The sequence below is a fragment of the Pipistrellus kuhlii genome, unplaced genomic scaffold (assembly GCF_014108245.1).
Source record: "Pipistrellus kuhlii isolate mPipKuh1 unplaced genomic scaffold, mPipKuh1.p scaffold_m20_p_2, whole genome shotgun sequence".
NCBI lineage: Eukaryota > Metazoa > Chordata > Mammalia > Chiroptera > Vespertilionidae > Pipistrellus > Pipistrellus kuhlii.
In genome coordinates, this window is record NW_023425515.1 from 171,890,627 (window position 1) to 171,912,165 (window position 21,539).

The window sequence follows — 21,539 nt, forward strand, 5'->3', positions numbered from 1 at the left end:
TTTAAATTAGCATCTCTCTTCTCAGAAATAAGTTGGGACTAGCTGCTAAAAACTTAAAACACAAGTTGGGACTATGTATTAAAAATCTTAAAAAAAAAAACCAAAAAACCCAAACCCATATGCTTTGGGGCTAGAATTTTGCCTCTAGGAGATAATCAGAAATTCGGGCAAAAATGTATACATCATGACATTCATAAATTATAATTGAAATTAAAAAAAAAAGAGAGAGAACCTAAATATTCCAGGTTGTAAGAGAGTGCTTAAATTCTGGCACATCTGTATGATTTAATATTCTATAGCCATTAATAATTATATTCTCCAAGAATTTTTAATGACATAGCAAATACTTTATAATGTTTAAAGAGAAGAACAGTATGTCGTCATGCTGTGTAATCCCAATTATGTAAATAATTAAATATACGTGTAGAAGGGTGATCAGTGAGGCAGAACAAAAATATTATCAGGAGATTCTGCAGTTTTAAAAGTTGCTAGCCGATTGAAGTCCCTACCAGTCACTGGTGTTAAAGACAAAAGTTACCTTGGAAAATGGTTCTTTGTTTTGGAGGTTTTTAGTGACAACAAATATAGAACAAATTTCAAGTCAAAGTTCTTAGGGGTAATACTGAGTGTCGGTGAAATATCCAAAGGCAAATGATAAAATGGAAAAGTAAATATTCTATTTTTATTATTATTGATCTTTGGAACGAAAGACTGTTTTGTGGTAGAGTAAGTACATCTCTGAGAGAGATCTCTTTTAAGGGGAGAACAGTAGGGAGAAGGGAAAGGACGCTTGACAGAAATGTCTAATTCATTCTCTCAATAAGGAATGATTGTCTACCACATGCCAGGCTCTGCTCTAGACCACAGTGCACTGTCAATCTTGACTGAGTCTCAGTGTGTGTGTGTGTGTGTGTGTGTGTGTGTGTGTGTGTGGTATCAGCAGGAGGGATGAAAGGGACAGCCAACCAATACAAGTATAAGGACATGATATGTGATCTGGAAAATAAAGAAGATAAAAGGCTAGGGAATTATGAGGTAGGTATTATTTTGTGTGAAGGCTGGGGTCAAGGAAGGGCTGGTGGGTAACTTCTGCACAGAGAGGTGAAGGAGGTGAAGAAGTGAGTCCGGGGGCCATCTGCAGGGAGAGAATTGCAGTCAGTGGACAGCAAGGGCAAAGCCCTGAAGATGGCAGTGTGCTTGGACAAGGTGAAGATTGGCCGGGAGGCCTGGTGGTCATACAGTGGGTAAATGAGCGCGTGGTAGGAGAGGTGGAGGAGGACAAAGGAGGGTAGGATCATAAAGGTGTGATCAGCACTTTGGATTGTGTTTCAAACAACCTTACTGAGGTGTAATTTACAGCAGTAGAATTCACCCATTTATAGTGTTCATTTGATGGGCTTTGACAAATGCCCACACTCAATGTAACTGCCACCTCAAACAAGATAGAGAACCTTTCCATCAACCATGTTCCTCTTTGCCATCAATCCCTGCCCACTCCAGTCCGGGGCAGCCACTAATCCGCTTCCTGTCACTGTCATCACACAGTTTGCCCTCCTGTGTCTGGCTTCTTTGACTCAGTGTATTGGTTTCAAGATCCATTCCCATTGTGTATATTCACATTCTGTCCCTTTTTATTGCTGAGCAGTTTCCCCTTGTGTATGTACATGAAGACAATTACACACTCACCTGGTGATGCCATTTAGAGTTTTCTAGTTTGGGCTCCTTATAAATAAAGCTGCTGTACATCCTTGTACGTTGTTTTGTGGACATATGTACTCATTTCTCTTGTGTGACAACCTAGAAGTGGAACTGTGGGTCACAGGTAAGGGTGGGCTTAACTTTACTTAGAAGCCGCCAGTTTCCTGAAGCGGTTGTGCATTTTCCTCTCCTATGAGCAGTGCGTGAGAGTGTCAGGTGCTCCATGTCCTCCCCAGCACTGGTGGTGAGTCTTCACATTGTACCATTCTAGTGGATGTACAGTGGCACCTCCTGCTAACAGATGATCTCAGGCAACTGACGTAAGCTCCCTGAACTTTGGCTTCTGTGTCTGCAAAAGGGGAGTAATAATAGTTACCACCTCATGGTCAGGTGTGGCTGTGAGGATGAACTGTGATGATGCAGGGAAAGCATTGGCTCAGTGTGGGCACGGGGCCGGTGCACAATAGAGGAAAGCCAATTATGTTATCCTGAGGCAGAAGGGGTGCTCTCCTTGTCCCAGGCAACAGGGTGCCTCTCTTTTGCCATAAACTTTTATCATCTGGCTGGAGACCACTGATCTCTCTTGGAAGCATGGGACTTGGTTGGAAAGTCTGTAAGGAGAATTTTCTGAAAGATCAGAGGCCTCTAGTGGGATCTTGCTGAAGGTGGCAGACCCTGCCTTGATTTTTCCAAACAAGTCAGAACGCCTGGGTGTTTGCTGGAATATTTATGTTTATTTTTTTAGTCATTCTTGCTTAAAGGACACTACAGATGCATGTGTCTTCTCAAGGATACCTACCCTGCTGATAGTATCTAATAGTTAATTTCAGTTCAAGCTGTTGTTACAATAAATCCTAAGGAGGCAGGCAAACGGGGCTTTCTGGTTTCTTTAGCCAGACAATCCCTTAGCTCTCTCTTTCACAGAACCGTGTGTCAGAGTAATCATTCACCCATCGCTCAGGATCTGCTGGTTAGCCCCGGCAGTGAGGGTTCTCTTTCTTGTGTCTCCTTATTTTTGTCCCCTGATCTGTAACCCCTGAAAGATGAAGCTTTCAAATCACGGAACATCCTAATGTCTGTGCTGGGTCTTACTGTACGTCTTTAAGGCATTTCCCAATGAACATAGTTTTCACTGAGAATAATTCTTGGGGCAGCTATTAAGGTAATGAATAATTTCAGTTATCTCTTCAAGCCTTGCCAGAGCTAATTCTCATGGGAATGAGGGCTCTTCGGGGGATGGATGGGGTGGCTCTTCTGGGGATGGATGGGGTCAGGCCGGTATCCAGACAAGCTTAGAAGGAGCAGGATCTCTGTGCGCCCCACTGGCTACCTCAGCTCAGCCCCTGTGATGATCCTACCTCCCAGCCCTGAGCTCCTGCCTCATCAAGGAGACCTTGAATATTTATCATGCATTAGGTGGAAAAAGAAGTGGAACAGAAGGGAATTGTGTTACTGCATATGAAATTTGCCTGAAAAGTTTCCACTTTTTTCTAGCTGGAAAATAGTTTTGATTTGAAATATGAAGCTTCTCCCCAACTTATTATCTCAAAGACGAGAATGGAAAATGATGCTCTCTGGGTTTCAGGTGGAGCCCCGGGAGCTGGTGGGCGTTTACGGGCAGCCAGGATTGTTTGTCGAAATTTCCCCTTGTGCATCAAAATTGCAAATGTATATTTTCTCCTCTTGCTGCTTCCCCCACCAAAATTTGCCTATAGCTAACAGGTGGGAGGGTGTGGGGGGGCAGGGGAAAGGAGAGCCTAAGGGGAGGCCACAGGGCCCCCAAGCCAGACAGCACACCAGGCTCATTTTTGTCCTGGACGCACATTTGACTGCATCAGCCTTTGCTCCATCTCCTTTGGTTCAGGCTGCAAGGGGTTTCTTAGGCCCCAGAACCCAGTTTCCTGTACAGCAGATAAGCTCTGCATTTCTGGCCCTGCTCCCTTTGAGACTCAGCAGATAGCTGTGGATCTACACCCGAGGGAAGCAAGTGTGCACAGACTGGTGTACACACCTTCAGGGGGTTGGTGGATTCCCTGAGTTCAATCCATAAGACACCTCCAGGTCAAGAACTCTACTGCAACATTAAAACATCACAAAAAATTATAATGGATGCCATTCATCGAGCAATTAGGTGTCAGCACTACACTAAGTGTCTCTAAGTGAGTTAACGCAAATAAAGGTGCTTAGAATGGTGCCTGGAACGTAGTCCTTTTATGATTACAGTTCTCATGTAATCTTCACAACTCTTGGTGCTGTTATTATCCCTAAATTACAGATGGGATTCCAAAAATAGGGTAGACATTCTTTTTAGATCAGAATCCAATGAGGTGGAAAACAACATTAGAAAATAAAAGCCCCCGCTATGTTGGGGTGAAGGGGCAGTGGGAACAGGCTAGAAGTGCCAAAGGAACATGTATAGCCTTCAATGTTTCCTCTTAAATTTAATAAACAGGACTGCAAACAAAGCACCCAGCCCAAATAGTTAGAAAAAGAATAACAAAATAAATGTAAGGAAAGCCAAAAGAGAGGATAATACAATAACCTGAAATGATAATTTAAAGAGTTAGAAAAGAGAATAATAGTAGAATAATAAAAAAAAAAACCCACACACCCAAAAGGTTTAAAAGCCTATACTAAAATATTTTTATAGCTTTCCTATAGAAAAAAATTTCAAAGGCAAATATTCTCATAATAGATAAAATTAATTATAAAAAACCATTTGCTCAACTTGGTGGAAACAAATTTGAAAACCAGAACGACTATGAAATTTTTTGAGAATATGTAATTTACCAAAATGACTAAAGGAGACATAAAACATTATAAATATACTGATATCCATGGGAAAATGAAGACAAAAAGTGTCAAAAAGCTGTATCCCTTGAGTATTAGCCCAAATGGTTTTATAGAAAAATTTTATCTTCTTTAAAAACAAATAATTCCAATATTAAGAATTCTGTTTTAGAAATTGAAAAGAATTGAAAAAAATTGAAAAAAATCCAGATTGTTCACATGATTAAACAATACATTATTGGTACCAAATGCCAGTAAAGATAGAATACAAAGGACATGCCAAACTAGTTTCAATCATGACTATCAATTTTATCATAAAATCCTAAATAAAACATTAGCAAACAGACTTAGCAGAACTTAAAGGTATAATGAATGATGTCCAATTAGAATTTGCTCTAGGAATGCAAGGATGGTTTAACTTAAGAAACCAATTGAAATGATTTATTTATGAAAAAGAATGACCAGTTCTTGATTTTAAAAATGCACTCAATAAAATGCAATAGATGGATATTTCCTTAACATGAAAAAAATCTATTGTAACTCAAGAAATCAGCATCATCCATAATGGGAAAATGCTGGAAGATTTCATACTAATGTCAGAAACAAGAGAAGACTTTCCATTTTCAGCACTGTTGTTTAATATTATACTGAAGGCAGAAGTCAAATTAGATAAGAGAAAGAAATTAAAAGTGTAAAAATTATACAAGGGGAAATAAAATTAGAATTCTCAGATGATATTGTATATCTGGAAAACTTAGATTTATATTTTGGAACTACTACCAATAGTAAGAAAATTCAACAAAACAGCAGTGTACAAAAAATATACAGAAATTATTAACTTTTATGTATATAAACAATAGTTAGAGGATAAAATGGAAGAAATAAGCTTATTTATACTATCAACAAAGTGGTAAAAACTCAGTATTAAGCTTAATAGAAAATGTCCAAGGCACATGTGTAAACAAACAAACAATATCCATATCTGAAAGATACTGAAAGAATATTGGGCAAATGGGAAGTCTCTCTATATTCTTGGATGGAACTTGACCTTACAACTTTATTTTCTCCTAAATTAATTTTTTCTAAGTTAATATTTGAGCTTAACATGATCCTAATATAATAAAAACACAAATTACTATTTTGGAGGGGACGGGTGAATTGGGAACTAGAAAGGTGTTTGTAAATTCATTTGAAAAAATAAACAAGGATAATCCTGTAATTTATTTCTTTTTACTCACAATTATGTTTTAAAAATTATTTATGTTGATACAGTTATACATTATTCACTCTGAATGCTACATAATACTTTTCATTGTATGAAGACACTATAATTTATTGGTGATCTTATTGATGGATATTTAGGTATTCAGGTTGTTTCCTGGGTTGTGAGGTTGTGGAATGTCCTTATTGATTCAAATCATCCTAGTAGGGGTGTGTGTGTGTGTGTGTGTGTGTGTGTGTGTGTGTGTGTGAGAGAGAGAGAGAGGTGGGGGGAAGAGAAAGAGAAAGAGAGGAGGGGTGGAGAGAGATATTGAGAGAGAGACAGAGGCAGCAGGGCTCCAGCACCACCTAAGGAATATAAATCCAGACCCACACATGACAGTCACCTGGGATTTTGAATTTTTGCAAATGACTTAAAATTTGTTTCCATTCCTGCCCCTAGCCATTTGCCTGAAGCTTCCTTGGGCTGATGGAAAAAAGCCCTTCTTGACCCTTTCTGAGATTTCTATATTCTCACCCTATGCAGGCTGGAGGTCACAGTGCTGCTCTGTGAGTATTAATATCTCAGACCCCAAGTCAATAGGTCCAAGACCCTTGTGGCCATCATAGTACCCGTTTCTTCTTCTTCCTTAGGCTTTGACGTCCCTTGTTTTATTCGACTCCTAGGAAATCCATTTGTTTCTTTGAAGCTTGGCCATGTATTTGTCATCGTTTGTTGTGTTTTAACTTAGTCTTTCTCTGTGGCTGTGGAAGGTCAGCTCTCTTCACTGTGTGGCTGGAAGTCCAGGCCTACCTTGGGTCCTCAGTACATCTTCTCTGGTTGCTCCAGCCACTGAGTTCCTTTCACGTTCTGACTCTGGTTCCTGGCCTCCTGCTTGTCAGCCTGGATGCCTTTATCCAGGTCACAGAGGGGTGGAATCTGTGAAAGTGCTGTGCACAACACCCAGCACACAGGCTGCCCCCCAAAAGTGTGTGCTTATTTAGGGCATTAAAAGCAGACATTAAGAGAAGTCTTTAAACTGCTCTCCAGGTTGACACTAACCCATTAATTAGCATAGACAGGAACTATTTCTAAATCCATGGTATGACATTACTAATCACTCCATCTATGTAGTGTCCATCTTGGGCTTCTAGAACCTTCATATTAGGGGCTGGGGTTTGGAGAGAGGAGGGACAGGGGAAAAAACCTGAATAAGCCTTGCCTAAGGCTGGGAAAATTAACTCTCCTGTGGGTTTGCATTGCAGGAGTCATAACCCATGGGCCAGCAGGAGAGCAGGTTTGATATGACCAGCAGAGACTTCTAAGGGCTCTGATTTGAGGTTCAGCTTACGGCCAGCAGGGTTCCTGGGCCAGGATCTTTCCTGTCCTAATATATATAAAAACCCAGGGTCCATAACTACCAACTGAAGGCTTGACCGAATACTGGAAGTCAGTCCTGCAGTTGGTGCTGGGTTGCCATGGCTGTTGAGGGGCTGCAGATCAGGCCTGGAGAGAGGCCCGAAGAGAGAGGCAGGGTCTGATCTGCAGCCGCTGTGGCAGTTGTTGATCAGCCATTGCCTCTCTCTTCCTCTCCAGGCTTCACCAGCAGTTGTGCCTCTTGTTTTTCTCTGGGCCTTTGTGGGGGCTGCTGATCAGCCCCACCTGTCTGATCAGGCCTGGAAATAGGCCCAGAGATGCTGACTGACATAGAAACCAACCAATCAGAACCAAATCTGGGTGAATTGTGAGAAACCAATGGCTGCCTAGGAGGTGGAACTTTTGATGTTGACAGGCATAGAAACCGACCAATCAGAACCAAATGGGCCAGCAAGGGGGGGCAGTTGGGGGCAAGATCATGTGGGCAGGGGAGGGCAGTTAGGGGTGATCAGGCTGGCAGGGGAGAGCAGTTGGGGGAGAGATCAGGCTGGCAGGAGAGGGCAGTTGGGGGCAACAAGATCAGCAGGCAGGTGAGCGGTTAGGAACCAGCAGTCTCAGAATGCGAGAGGGATGTCTGACTGCTGGTTTAAGCCTATGAGATTGGGCCTAAACGGCAGTCAGACATCCCTCAAAAGGTCCCTGATTGGAGAAGGTGCAGACTGGGCTGAGGGAACGCCCCCCTCTATGCCCAAATTTTATGCATGGGGCCACTAGTCATTAATAATTTTGAAGAACAAGGTTCAGGGTGATCTATGTAAGAAACTGTGGAAGAAACTGTCAAGACTGGGAAGAGTCCACCAGGCATAGACTCAAGACAGAGTTCCATTCCCAGGGATCTGGGGGAGAGTGTGGTTCTGTGGGCCCCTGGGGGCCTGGCACAGGCCAACCTCAGAGAGGTGCAGCTTTTGGCATCTTCCTTCCACTGCTGGGAAGGCTGGGTGGTGCCCCTGGTACCCAGCCAGGCAGGTAGGTCTCCAGTGCCCAGCAGTGGGCAAGATCAGGACAAAGCATGTGAGTGATGGAAGTGGGAAGTGCTGATATGGACTGGGTAATGGCACCTGCTCATAAGGACTCAGTGCAGCAGGAGATTCTGTAAAGTACAGGATCATCTTGAGGAAGTAGAGTTGAAATACCTCTTATATTCAGTAGAGTACAACTTTCTGACAAGGAGGGAGCTGAGATACAGCAAAGACATCAGTTTTTGCCAGAAGATTCAGTCTAGGGGGACTAAAGACATTTAGGAGATTGTGGGGGATGGGGGTAGGGTGAAGGGTATTTTGTCATAGTTGTTAATTATCTAACTTCCCACAGATTTGATGACTGTATCTGGCTGCAGTGTGGCCTCCTGACAGCAAGGGGGCGGCCAAGGGAGGAAATGATAACTGGTTCATGGACCCAGGATGGGATAGCTGGGGAAGCAGGGAAGCAGGCATCTGGGACAAGTGAGACTGAGGAGGCAACACTTTAAATGCCTTCAGGGATGCCAAGACTCCCTTTAGAAGGCACACTGGTCACCTTGCAAGGCCTGGGGTGATGCTGTGCCAGGAGGATGCTGGGGAAAAAAGGCCTATTAAAATTTTCAGTGTGTGTGTGTGTGTGTGTACTGGTTGTGGCTTATTGTGTAACAGAAAGGTAGCAAAGGTTCCCTATGATTCCTGGAATCTTGAAACATGCACCCCTTTCCCAGGCTAGGGAAAAAGATCAAACCCCCAAGTTTGGCAGTTTCTACAGGGCCCCTCCTCTTTCCTTCCTTCCTTCCTTCCTCCCTTCCTCCCTCCCTCCCTCTCTTCCTTCCTCCCTCCCTCCCTCCTTCCCTCCTTCCCTCCTTCCCTCTTTCCCTCCCTCTCTTCTCTCTCTCTCTCTCTCTCTCTCTCTCTCTCTCTCTCTCTCTCTCTCTCTCTCTCTCCAATGATTCTCAATCAGGAGCCACTTTGCACCCAGCCAGGGACGTTTGCCAATGTCTGGAGACATTTGGTTGTGTAACCTGGGGGGAGAGTGCTCCTGGCATTTACAGGCAAGGAATGCTGCTAAACATGCACAGTGCCAGGAGAGTCCCTCACAAAAAATTCTGTCCCCGAATATCAACGGTGCTGCAGTTGAGAAACCCAGGTCTAGAATAATCTTCTGGCTGAGTGTATGTTTTCAAAGGCAAGTGCCAAGCTTCAGGCTACTTTTGATTTCAGCCCAGCCAACGCCAATGTCCCTGAGGCAAGAAGTCCTGGGTATTTTCTTAGAATTGGGAGGAAAACTTACAGAGAATAAAATATACATAGTTTCCCGATCCTCCTATATCAGGGAAAACAAAATGCAAATTACATTTTCAATCCATTATTCTGCCACCCCTTCAACTTGCCAAGCTTTGAGGTGCCTAAGGACTTCCAACTTGACAATTTTACTTTTCTTCCTTTTTTTTCTCCCCACGTTTGGCTTCTTGCATCAGCGTGGGATGGAAGTTGAAAGTGTGGGAGTGGATGAGATCACTCACAGAGCATTCTCTCTGCAAAGTGGGAAGACTAGGGGAATAAGGACAGAACCCCGAGGAATGCGAACATTTAATGAGGAGCAAAAGAGAGCAGGGAGAGAAGGAAATTCCACAAGGGACCGGGGCAAGAAGCAATGAGAAAAGTAGGAAGAGAATTTAATTCACACACCTCACACATTTTAAAGTCCTGACTATGTGCCAGGCACTGAGCTGGATTTCAGAGACATTAGTGTGTTGGGATCCAAAGAATTTCAAGAAAATAAGTGATTCATTCATTCATTCATTCATTCATTCATTCATCTGTTCATTCACCCATTCACTCAACAGCTATTTATTGAGTGCTTATTAAGTGCCAGGCAGTGCTCTGAATACTGAGGTCAGTGGTGATCAAACAAAGTCTCCTCACAGGCAGGGGAAGAAGACATGAGGAAAAGGTGAACAAATGTTGCCAAAGAGATGAATCAGGACGAGGACTGAAAAGAGGCCGTTCAATCTGGCTTCCAAAGGGGGCCCCAGAGAGCAGGTCTGGTAGATCCATGGGAGCAAAATCTGACTGTAAATGGCCCAGTGCCACAGCCGGGAGCAGGCACAGGGGAAGGCCTGCCACACAGTAGGCCTCACCAAATGTTGGACAGAGAAGCCAGTTTCTGGGTCACTACCTAGAAATAGTCTCCATCTCCTTCCCTAGTGATTTGCTGAAGCCGCTGTCACTGCCTCTGCACTTTTTCTGAAAAGTTCTGTGAGAAGCAGGAAATAAAAAATGCCGGAGCCCTAGATTCCGAAAGGGAGAAGGAGGTATTTATTATTTCTTTAGTATAAGACAAGGCACAGCACCAGGAAAGGGATAATCAAAGTTGACAGCTCAGAGGAGATGACAGGAAATGGTTTGGAGGAGTCTCCTTTGGTCACGAATGCTAAGAGAATTTGTGCCGAACCATGGAGTTAACTGGGAGAGATTTTTGCCTCAAAAACATGTCTAATTTCATTTTTTAAACCCTTCTAGTAGAGGTGAAGCGGGCTTGTATCTGTGGATTCCATCACCCGGAGGCCTTCATAATGGACACGGAAATAAATGAGTTATGACAGTCACTTCCTGAAGTCGGCAGTGCCCGTTCTCACTTGAGATCCGGTGGCCATCAGCGTTGCAGTGAACCAAGTTTAGAAAAGCCCTCACATGGGTGTGTTTTAGGGCCTGGAGTCAGAGACTGTCTAGGGTACCTGGTGGTGCTAAGACCTCCAAGTCTGAGAAGAACAAGACATGCCTCTTGAGGGTTTGTTTGAAGAACAAGGATGGATACCAAAGCCTGATGGCCCTGGTGTTCACTCCAATCTAAAGCAGGGTGGCCCGAGTCTGGTCCCGGATGACCTGCAGGCAGACACTTGCCCTCTCTGAGTTCTGCAGCATCAGGGGGTTGGACTCGTGCTCTGTGAGGGTCTGACCTTGTTTTTCCTGTCCAGCACCCAGTCTACAATGGTCGAGTAATAGCATGGCCTTTTTCCTTGGCCAGCTCCGCTTCCCGTCATGGACAGTGTTTATGAGCTTGTCAGTCAAATGTTCCTCCTTTCCTGGCAGAGGGAAGTCATGTCTGCTTCCCATCTCTTCCAAAGTCTGGTTCATCATCCTTTCCTTCGATGGTGCAACTATCATCTCATTCCTTCCATCCAATTCCCTTTTTGCCTCCACAAGCAAGCACTGTTTCTATTTGCAACCAATGAATCCTAATGGTACATGCCACCCGCCCCACTACCCCCCTCCAATTCTGAGGTCCTTCTTTGAAATATAAATGTAGGTTCTGCTAAATGTCTTCTTGTTGGATTAAACCCACTGGTCCAGCAAATGAGACCTTTTTGGATCCTGATTCTGTCACCCAATATATATTTTTCCTACTTTGTGTCACCCACAGTCTCATCCCAAAGCCACCCATGTCTCATGTGCACGTTCACATGCCCGGACGGGCCTCGGTTCTGTGCCGGGTTCTGGCCAAGTGCTGCAGCTGCAGACATTCCCTTGGGGAAGCTATAATCTGGTTTGGTGGGAGATGTGGAAACAGGTAATTACACCACAGGGTGTAGGTTCTTTGGGAAACTGGTTGGGGTGGGTATCGGGAAATGCACGCAGAGGTGACATGGAGCAGGCACGTGCCAGGAGCCCCGTTGGAAGGAAAGGCACCTGGGAAGAAAGCACAGCAAATGCAAAGGCAAGGAGACCAGTGAGTGTCATGGTCAGAAACCGCCTCGCTGTCTGGCTTGAAAAGTGGGTGAAAGAGAGCATCGTCTTGACTGTTTCCCACGGGACAGCTGAATCCAGGAACAGGCAATTTTCAATGTAAACACACCTCGTGGCATTTCTTTCGGGGGCACCTCTAGGCACACAGCACTCCTGTGGGCTGCCATTTGAGAACTCCATGTATCAGATGCTCCTTTCTTGGGGACTTCCCTCTGCACCCCAACCAGAGCCAGGGCAGCATGGCCTCGGGGCCTGGGAGAGCTGTTCTCACTCAACATCCTCCACGGTCTTAATCCAAACTTTCCACCTTCCCCGTGGTGCTTCGCCTGTCCCCGTAAGATCTCTGAAAGTCTGGAGGCCCAGGATGACTTATGTTCTGAATTTAGCACCTCAGCCCAGCAGCATTCTGTCTTGCAAAACCACCGCTCTGCCAGCTTCACATGAAGGGGCCATTTAATATGCAGCCGAGAAACAGCCCTACAAAGCAGAGAAGATAAGGTGGGAATGTTGAATATTCATTTTCGTGGTTTGAGGGTGTTTTTCCTTGATTCTGTTATTCAAATGAACTTGGATTGTAACTGCCATTTCAACAACAAATGCTTAAAGAAACACAGCAGGATAATCCCTGGTTTGTTCTCCTGAGATCTCCAGGGTGATCTGCTGCCCAGAAAACTCCACCTTGGAGGCAGGGACCTTGAGTGATCATTCCTCCTATAACACAGCACACGGGAAGAGGAGGAAAGAAAGCTGGCTAGTCATTGGTACTGGGGTCAGGACCCACAGTCCTAAGATCTGCCAGTTGGTCTATTGCCTTTGACAGGGCAGTGGGCCAGCCTGACCCCTAACTTATTGTAGCTTATGAAGCAACTGCACAGGGGGTTCAGCTGAAGATCTATGGGAGCCATTGACCTGTGTTCCCAGTGGAACTGGGGAAGGCCATTCTCCTAGACCTGGAAACTGAGCCTGAGACTAGATACTGACCAGTGATGAAAAGGTGGACGGCAGTGAGCATTCACCTTATTGAATGAAGAGGGAATATGCTAATTGACCATCATTCCATCACAAAGATGGCTGTACCCACAGCTGAGGCCAAGTTCCCATAAGGAGCATTAACGAGCTTACCCCCAACCCGGGGGACCTCAGGGCTTGACAGGGGACCTCAGGCTGCACTCCCACCCAGCAGGGCTGACAGGGGACTTAAGGATGTGCCCCCACTCAGGCACCAGGCTGGGGGACCTCAGACCGCACCCCCTGCCCAGCAGGGCTTGAGAGGGGACCTCAGGCTGTACCCCCTGCCTCAACCTGAGACTGCGCCCCCCTGCCTTGATGGGCTTGACAAGGGAACTCAGGCCATGCCCCACATCCAGCAGGACTTGATGGGGGACCTCAAAGAGCACCCCCAGTGTTGGGTCAGGGGAACTCAGGCTGCGCTCCTACCCAGCATGGCTTAAGGGGGACCTGAGGCTGCACCCCCTGCCTGGTAGGGATTAATGGGGGACCTCAGGCTGTGTCTCCCACCTGGCAGGGCTTGATGGAGGACCTCCAGGCATGTCCCGTGCCCTGGTCTGGGCTGGGGGACCTCAGGCCATGCCCCTCATCCTGGTGCTGGGCCAGGGGACCTGAGGCTATACGCCCTGCCTTGACAAGGTTGGGACTGGCTGGGTCTAGATCTAGCCCAGTTGGGGGTTGGGGGCTGGCTGGGTCTGGGTGTCATGCGATTTTGAGGTGCATGTGGATGGGCAGGGACTTGATTCTGGTTCCTGTGGTACACCTCAGACTCTGACAGGAGGAAGGTTTTCATATAAATTTTACTAATTTTCTGTTATCTCTGACACTTCTATTATAGAGAAAGGGCAAATAGTAATATTAAATTATTTCCTCTAATTAATCCCCTTTTAATGTGCACAAATTTTGTGCACCGGGTCACTAGTATTATAATAAAATTCATGTTTTTCTATCTCTGATCTTTGTTCAAGCTTGGATAGACACACACCTCCTAAAACTTCCTGCTTTCACTCTTGCTCCTCTCCAGTCTTCATCTGGAAGCCAGTAGGGTTTCTGATAGTATACATTGGGCCATGCCACTCCTACTTAAAAGCAATGGCTTCCCATTGAGCTTAGGGTCAAACCCATGGTCTACACAGCCTTGCAGGCCAGTCCCTTGCCTGCCTCTGTCCTCCCCATTCACTGTGCTTCTGACATCAATTCCCGGAGCTTGCTAAACTCTTTCTGGCTTCGGTGACTGTACCAGCTGTCCTCTTCTCTGGGACACAGTTCCCAGCTCCTCTCCTGCTTAGCTCCAGCATTTAGATTCAGTATCACCTCCTCAGAGAGGCCTTCCCACACCTCTCTGAGCCGGTTTCCCTATATGAATCTCTTATACCGTGTTTCCCTGAAAATAAGACATCCCCTGAAAATAAGACCTAGTGCAACTTTGGGAGAAAAAATTAATATAAGACACTGTCTTATTTTCCGGGAAACAGGGTAGTGCTCTCCTCATTTTCTTCCTGGACTGTGTAGTCACACTCTGCAATGAGTTGTTTACTTGTCATCTGTCTCTCTATTAAAAGGCATGTCCCCTAGGGCAGGCTCTTCTCTGACTTTGTCATCCTCAGGACCCAGTACAGTGCTCAATAAATACTGGCCCAACGAATTGACAGGGCCCCGAGTATGTGTCAGGTTCCTCATATGCTTTTTCTCATTTAATCTTTACAATAACCATGTGGGGCTGGCCAACATCCCCTGCCACACAGAGCGAAGTTAACTCAAGTGACATCACACCATGGCAGAACAAGACATTGGTCCTAAGTCTCCATGCCCCACAGTCCTTGTTCTTTCCACCCATTTCCTCTGTGCCTAAAAGCCCAAATCCTGGTTTTGCTACTTACTGCCCATGGGACATAGGGCAAGGCCCCAACCTTTTGAAACACTTTTACCTTAACTATAAAATGTGGGCATTAATAAAATGTGCCCCTGCACTACCGTGTAGCATGGAATCCGGAGCCAAATTGCCAGGGTTCACCAGCTACCTACTATCTGTGTCTTTGGATGAGTGATGTAACCTCTCTGTGCCTCAGTTTTAAAATCTGCAAAATGGGCATAAGCGGAGTTGTTGAGAGTATTACAAGAGCAAATAAATATATATAAAACCTTTAGAGCAGTGCCAAGCACTTTTATTATATTACTAGATGCCTTGTGCATAAAATTCATGCATGAGTAGTGTCCCTAGGCCTGACTGGCAATCAGGGCCAATTGGGGCCTTCCAGCTGCTGGCCGAGGCCTAGTTTCATTCCGAGCCACACCCTGGTGGTCAGCGCATGTCAGAGTGAGCGATAGAACTCCTGGTCTCCTGGTCTAACTCCCTTGGGGACCCTTTGCATATTAGCCTTTTATATATATATTAATAGATTATATATAGAGAGATCATTATCACCATTAATTACCACTTATGAATTTAATTGCTTTCCAAACCCCTTCACCTTTCAGCCTCACAAACACCCTTTGAAGTAAACAGGAAAGACTTTATTTTCCTTTTTATAGACGAGGAAACAGGCTCAGGAGGCCTTGCTCAAACCCGGCAGGTGGAGCCACAGAACTGAAGCCCAGGTCCTAGCCCGTCCCTCTTTCCTCAGCATCTCCGCCATTGCTCTGCGGTGCCGAGCTCCCCCTCCAGCCCCGCCTGCTTTGCTTCTGCTGATCTGTCTTTTGCTCCATTAGCCAGGGCAGCAGCCCCTGGCCCTCGCAGGCGCTCTGCACCCTCTGCCCCCTGCGCTCCGCCAGCTCCCGCCTGCGGGAGGTGATGGCAAAGTGAATTAGCTGCAGCCCAGGGCGCAGGGCCGCCAAGGTGCCTGCCCGGCAGCTTCGCGGGCGCAGCACTTCCCAGCCTGATATTTGCACAAAGTGCTCTCAGGGCCTCTTTACATTTGCACTTGCCCGTGGAGTTAGCGTTTTCGCTAAGCAAGACTTCTCAAAGGGCGCTTGCGACGTGTGTTTGAGGAACCCAGGCACATTCTTTCATATTCTCTCTCTCTCTCTCTCTCTCTCTCTCTCTCTCTGCCTCTCTCTCTCCCTCCCTCCTCTTCCCCCCCCCCCCCCACAGGCTTGCCTCTCTCCATCAATCTTTCTCCCCAAGTCCCACTCTCTGCCTCTCCCCATCTGTCTTTACATCTGCTTCTTTCCCTCTCCCTCTCATTCACTCTTCTCCTCGTCCCTCCGCCTCTGTCTTCCCTCCCTGTCTTTCCTACCTTTCAATGCAGTTGCAGGGCTCAGCTCGTGCCTCACATTCCCAGGGCGGATGTGTCATGGTGGTTTAGGATCCTTGGTCCCAGTGTTGTTTTCAGGGCCTTTCAGAGGGTGGTTGGATAGAAGGAGAGTAGGACAAGCTCAGGGCACTAGCCCACTTCCCCTTTTTGCTCCCAGTCTCACCTTCCCACGGGCCCCAGGCTGGCTGAGAATCCCTCCAGGGAAGTCCCTGTGCTCCCAGCCTCTCCCACCAGGCGGGACCTTTAAGCCAGAACCACCCACCTGATCTGCCAGGAAATATCCCCCACCTCCCACCCCCCACCCCCAGAGAAGCCAGGTGGTCCTGGGGCATCTGGAACTCCTGGGCTGGGAGCAGCCTGGGCTGGGGGACTGAAGGGAGGACACCCTGAGGTTCCTGTGAGTGGCCGGCAGGCAGAAACAGGCTGGGTGTGATCAAGGAGGTGAGCCCCCCTCACACAGCTGGACACCTACTGTAGCAAACGATTTTGGAGTATCCACAGTCCAAAGTGAACAGGGGACCCGGGGAATGGCTGGAGCCCCGTGTTCAAGGTGTCACTGGCCCAGAGTGGGGTCCAGGAGGCTGGGGATAGGGAGTGGGAAGCTCCAGCAGTGACCTCGGACCTTGGTTTCACCTTCTGGATATTTCTGACCTTTCTTGCCTGCTTTGCCCTCCCAGAGGCAGCCAGCCTCCCTGAAGCCGCGGTGCATGCTGGTCTGCAGAGGAGCTGCAGCGCTGGGAAACACTGCGTATGAGAAAGTTCCATCAGATCCCACAGCTGCTTTAGCACAAGGAATGCCAATAAAGACCTAGTTGAATCTATAAATATAATTGCAATGGTTGTCTTGAATCCTTGTTTAAAAATGGTTTAAAATATTTTATCACGTACACGTGAGAGCAAACCATCTCGTTGATGGGCCCTGTCAAGAATTTGAAAAGATCTTCCAGTAAAGTTTCAATGATTTGTGTGGAGTCATTTGATCAATTGTCTAATCATTTCCAGTATAAAAATCTGGAAATGATTACACAAATATATGTGTCCAGAAGCCAACTCAAGTTTCTCATGAAAACATCTGAAAGGATTTAATTTGGAAGTTATATGCAAACTCAGTATTTCATATCTTCCCTACTACTTTGTATTTTTTTCTTATCATAATCATAAAAAATGTAATGAATGTTTAGGTGCCTCCCAATGGATCTACATCATGAATCTGTAAGGAGCGGAAGAATTGGCCTCTTGGCGAGGTGGCAACAAATGGGACGTTTCTGAGGATCTTGCGGGATCAAAGTCACAGTCCAAGTTCAGCAGGGATTCCACTGCAGGAGGCTGGATTCCAGCCCTGTTTCCAGGCACTGCGTGCGTCTCCGGACAGAAATGCGCCTGTTTCCCCGGTGCCCTTGCTGCTCTCTTCCCCACCAGCTGCTGCCCTAGCACCGGCTGCATCGCTGTGGATAGAGACCTTGGAGGACATGTTCCCTCCCTCATGCAGAGTTTGCTCCTGGGGGGACCTTCCTGGAGCACTCCTGAACGTTGTAGATCCCAGGCAGAAAATGCCTGGCCCTCAAACCTGCTTGCCGGGGGTTGAACACAAAAAAACGTGGGTGCCTTGTTACCCCAGAGACCCTGCCTGACCAGCATGCCAGGAGACTTATAGGCACTGGGGGATGGGGATCTGACTTGAATAGAAGGCTCTACTTCTTGCTTGTGGTGTGACTTTGACATTGACCTTGACATTGACTTTGACCTCCTCCGTTTTTCTCTCTAGGCCCCAGTTTGTCCTGGTTACTAGGAAGCATGAATGCTTGCTTTAGAGGGGTGAAAGGAGAGAAAGGAAGTGTGTGTAAAAAATGCTTTGTAAACTAGGAAGTGCTGTGTGTGGGGAGGGCTTGTGACCATGGCTGTCAGCAAAAGCAACTATCATTGCCAAGTGTTTAGGAGCAATGCCACGGCAAGAACCCCTCTGGGGTGCAGTGTCAAGGGCTGGGCGGGGAGGTTGGGCTCGGTGGGCAGGGCTTGACTTCCATTCCGAGATCCAACTCGAATGAGAGTCTCTGGCAACACACGAGAGCCTGGTTCTCTCATTCACTAAACAAACATTTATTTACTTATTTTTAAACAGCTTCTCTCCTTTTCCCCATTCTGAAAGTAATAGATGCTCATTCTAGACCATTAAAAAAATACAGCGATGCTGGGTGAAGAACATAAGTCACCCCCAAATCTGCCTCCATGAATGAATGAATATCTTGGGTACACACACAGTTCCCCACGTTCCCTCAAATGCATTTTAGAAAAATGTTCTATAACACTTGCTGCTTTGTGGTCTGCTTGCAAAAAAATATCGTATGAACATGTACTCGGTTAAAAACACGGTAAACACCACTGCCCAGCAGTCTGTACAATGAAAGATTCCGTGTGCCTCCTGTGTGCAGAAGCCCCAAGAAGCCCCTTCCGGGGAGAGAGGAGCATCCAGAGACAGAACCTGTCCCCCTGGGAACTCACCATCCCGCAGAGGTAACCAGTCACCCCGGAAGATGGGCCTGCTCAAACCCAACGCAGGTGTTGAGCCTGCAGAGGGGTGCCAGGAGGAATAGGCCATTTCCAAAAGAGGGAGCGGGGGAGGTGTTTGGAGGAGAGGACGGGCCCAGAGGGGTGGGCTGGGTTTAAACATGTGACAACGTGAAGGGGTTCTGGATGGCAGGAAGAATGTGAGGTACAGGAGCGTGTGAACCCACACATCTTCAGAAAGATGACAAAGACATGACATGGTCTCCGTGCTTTTGTGGAAGCTAGACCAGGAGGTGGGGTTTGCAGCAGTACCGGCGAGCTCAAGTGCGTTAGCCCACCCAGTGGATGGGCAGCATTTACAGCAGGTTGTGTCGGCGACCTGGGTTGAGCAACTCATGTAGCGTGGTGACCTCTTCCCAACTTTGCATTTTATAGATGCAGAGTTGAGGCTGGAACAACGGGTGACTTAGCTGAGGTGACCTAGTCACTATTGGGGGTGATGATAGGGAGCTGGTGGACCACTTTAAGGGCAAGGACCACGTTGTCCAGCCAGCACTTGGTACAGAGCTGCATAGGCACCTCCCAGGACAGGTTCCTTAAACAAGCTGAGCTCCCAGGGCTCTGGCAGCCAGCCCAGCCTTCCAGCACTGCTTTGGGGAAGACATCCTGCTTCCTAAGTGCCGCATGAGGTACAGTCAAGAGGCATTCCTTCCTGCACATCCCTCCCTCTCTTCCTCTACATGCGAGGAGGGCTCCTCTCCCAGTCAGGCTCTGTGGTTCGAAGAAACAAAGATCCATGCAAACTACCTTAATAGAGGGGAGTTTGCTGTAAGGATACATAACATTCTCTTGGGAATCCAAGGATGGGAACCATATGGAGCAGTCAGGCCTCATGGGAGTTGGAGGTAGGACCTGAAAAACTATTAGAGGTCAAAGCAGCTTTGTCTTTTCCTGAGATACTAATCTCTCAGGCTAAGGATACACCTACCTAAGATGTATCCAGCCATCCATTTTATCCAACCCTCTATTCCATGATCTATCCATCCATCCATCCATCCATCCATCCATCCATCCAATTGAATATTGCATGAGCCTCTGCCCTCCAGCGAGCCTCTGCCATAGGCTATTGCATATTATGGTGAAGACAGAAATGAACTCACAGTGAAATAGAAAATTGCTGTCATGTTTATTCATCCCCTCATCCTTCAGTGAGCATTTCTGTGTGCCAAGTTGGGACTGGCATCAGGGATGCAGAGATGAACAAGCCACCCGCCCCCTCTCTCTCCAAGAACTGGCGGTCCAGGGAGGGGGACCCATGGATACGATCATAATACAATCTGATCGGTGCTAAAAGAGAAATTGATTGACTGATTGATATTCTGCCTTGTTCCACGAAAGATTTAAGATTTCAAGATACGTAGATGAAAAGTCTGGGACGTGCAACATCAACATGGGACTGATTTTCAATTGTATTGTTGGGGTCGTAGGGCCAGAGCATATCCTTATGGACGGGAGTGGGGTTTTCACAAGAGGAAATGAAAATGCCCATTGTCAGTCTTCTGAGAAAGATGTCATCCTTGCAGCAGGAAATGAGGACGTTGGCAAGCAGAGATGGGATGGGGGTGAGAAAAAGACTTTCTGTCTGTGGGGTGAGGGGCGTTTGTTCTGGATTCTGAGATGTGGCGGTCCCCACCCCTGGAGGTGGTGGGTGGGGGTGAGGGTGGGGGATGAATTTCCCTGGACCGAATGGAAGCAGGCCAAGAGGGAGGCCGAAAGCCTGTCCTGAAAGGCATTCTGGGGTAGGGCTGGGCCCATGCCATCCTTTCTCTATGGTACTTCCTTCCCGTCTCTCACAGCGATCATGCAATTGATGGTCCAAACCGATACTCCCTAGAGCACATGTGTCAAACACAAGGCCCGCGGGCCAAATCCGTCCCGCCAGGCCTTGCAATGTGGCCCGCACCGCGCTGTCATCACTGCACTCCGCTGCGTTTCCATCACAATGACAGTTTATGACTGTTCAGTAAACTATTCGGCCCGCGATTTAGGCTGGATTTTAGATTTTGGCCCCTTCTCTGATTGAGTTCGACACCCCTACCCTAGAGAGTAAATGGAGGGAGGCTCCTGAGAATTAGGCTTAGGCTGTAAGAATAAGGGGGGACACAGACCAGTTGCACATCACGAACCCTTCTGTAAGCTGACCAGCGTTGTGGCCTGGCCTCCGCCATCCAGGGGGGACGTGGGGAAGCACCTGTGTGCGTGCCTGCGGCCCATGACGGTATTTAAATTCTGAAAGAAATTCTTATTAATTCCAAAACAAAAGGCAAACTGCAGGATGAAAAAGAATCGGCGTGTAATTCAACGCCGATAAAACACTGGGTCAACTTTGTTAATTGTCACATACATAGAAAACTGCTTTCCCATTGAAACCGGTTTGCAGACTCAAAAATCTCTTTTCTTGAGACTCCTCGGGAATGACTGCTGAGAAATCACAGCCAAATGTAAATCAGCTGTTCGCAGCCATGTTTCAAAAGTCACATTAGAAAATGTTTTTCAAAAACACTTTTACAGCAAGAAATGATACCAGCTGAAGTACATGCACGTGGTTTCGTGGGAGGCGGGGCCTTCAGAAGTCAGAGTCTCCAGAATCACAGTACGGGGTGCCATGGTACCCGGGGCATCTTGCCCATCCCGGCTTTTGTGACTGGTGCTGGGGGTTGTGCCGTGCAGCCTACAGGGCTGTACGCGGTGAGCTTGGACACAAGTTGGACAGGGTGTTTGTCCAGAGGCCACAGAGGGAGTGGCAGTGGGTGGAAGAGTCTCCAGGGATGACAGTTGTGGTGAGGAGACAAGGGGACTGAGCAGAAGACACTCAGCACAGAAGAGCCGAGGCTGGGTTCTCTGCTCACAGTCCAGGGGGAGTGGGAGGGTGGGAGA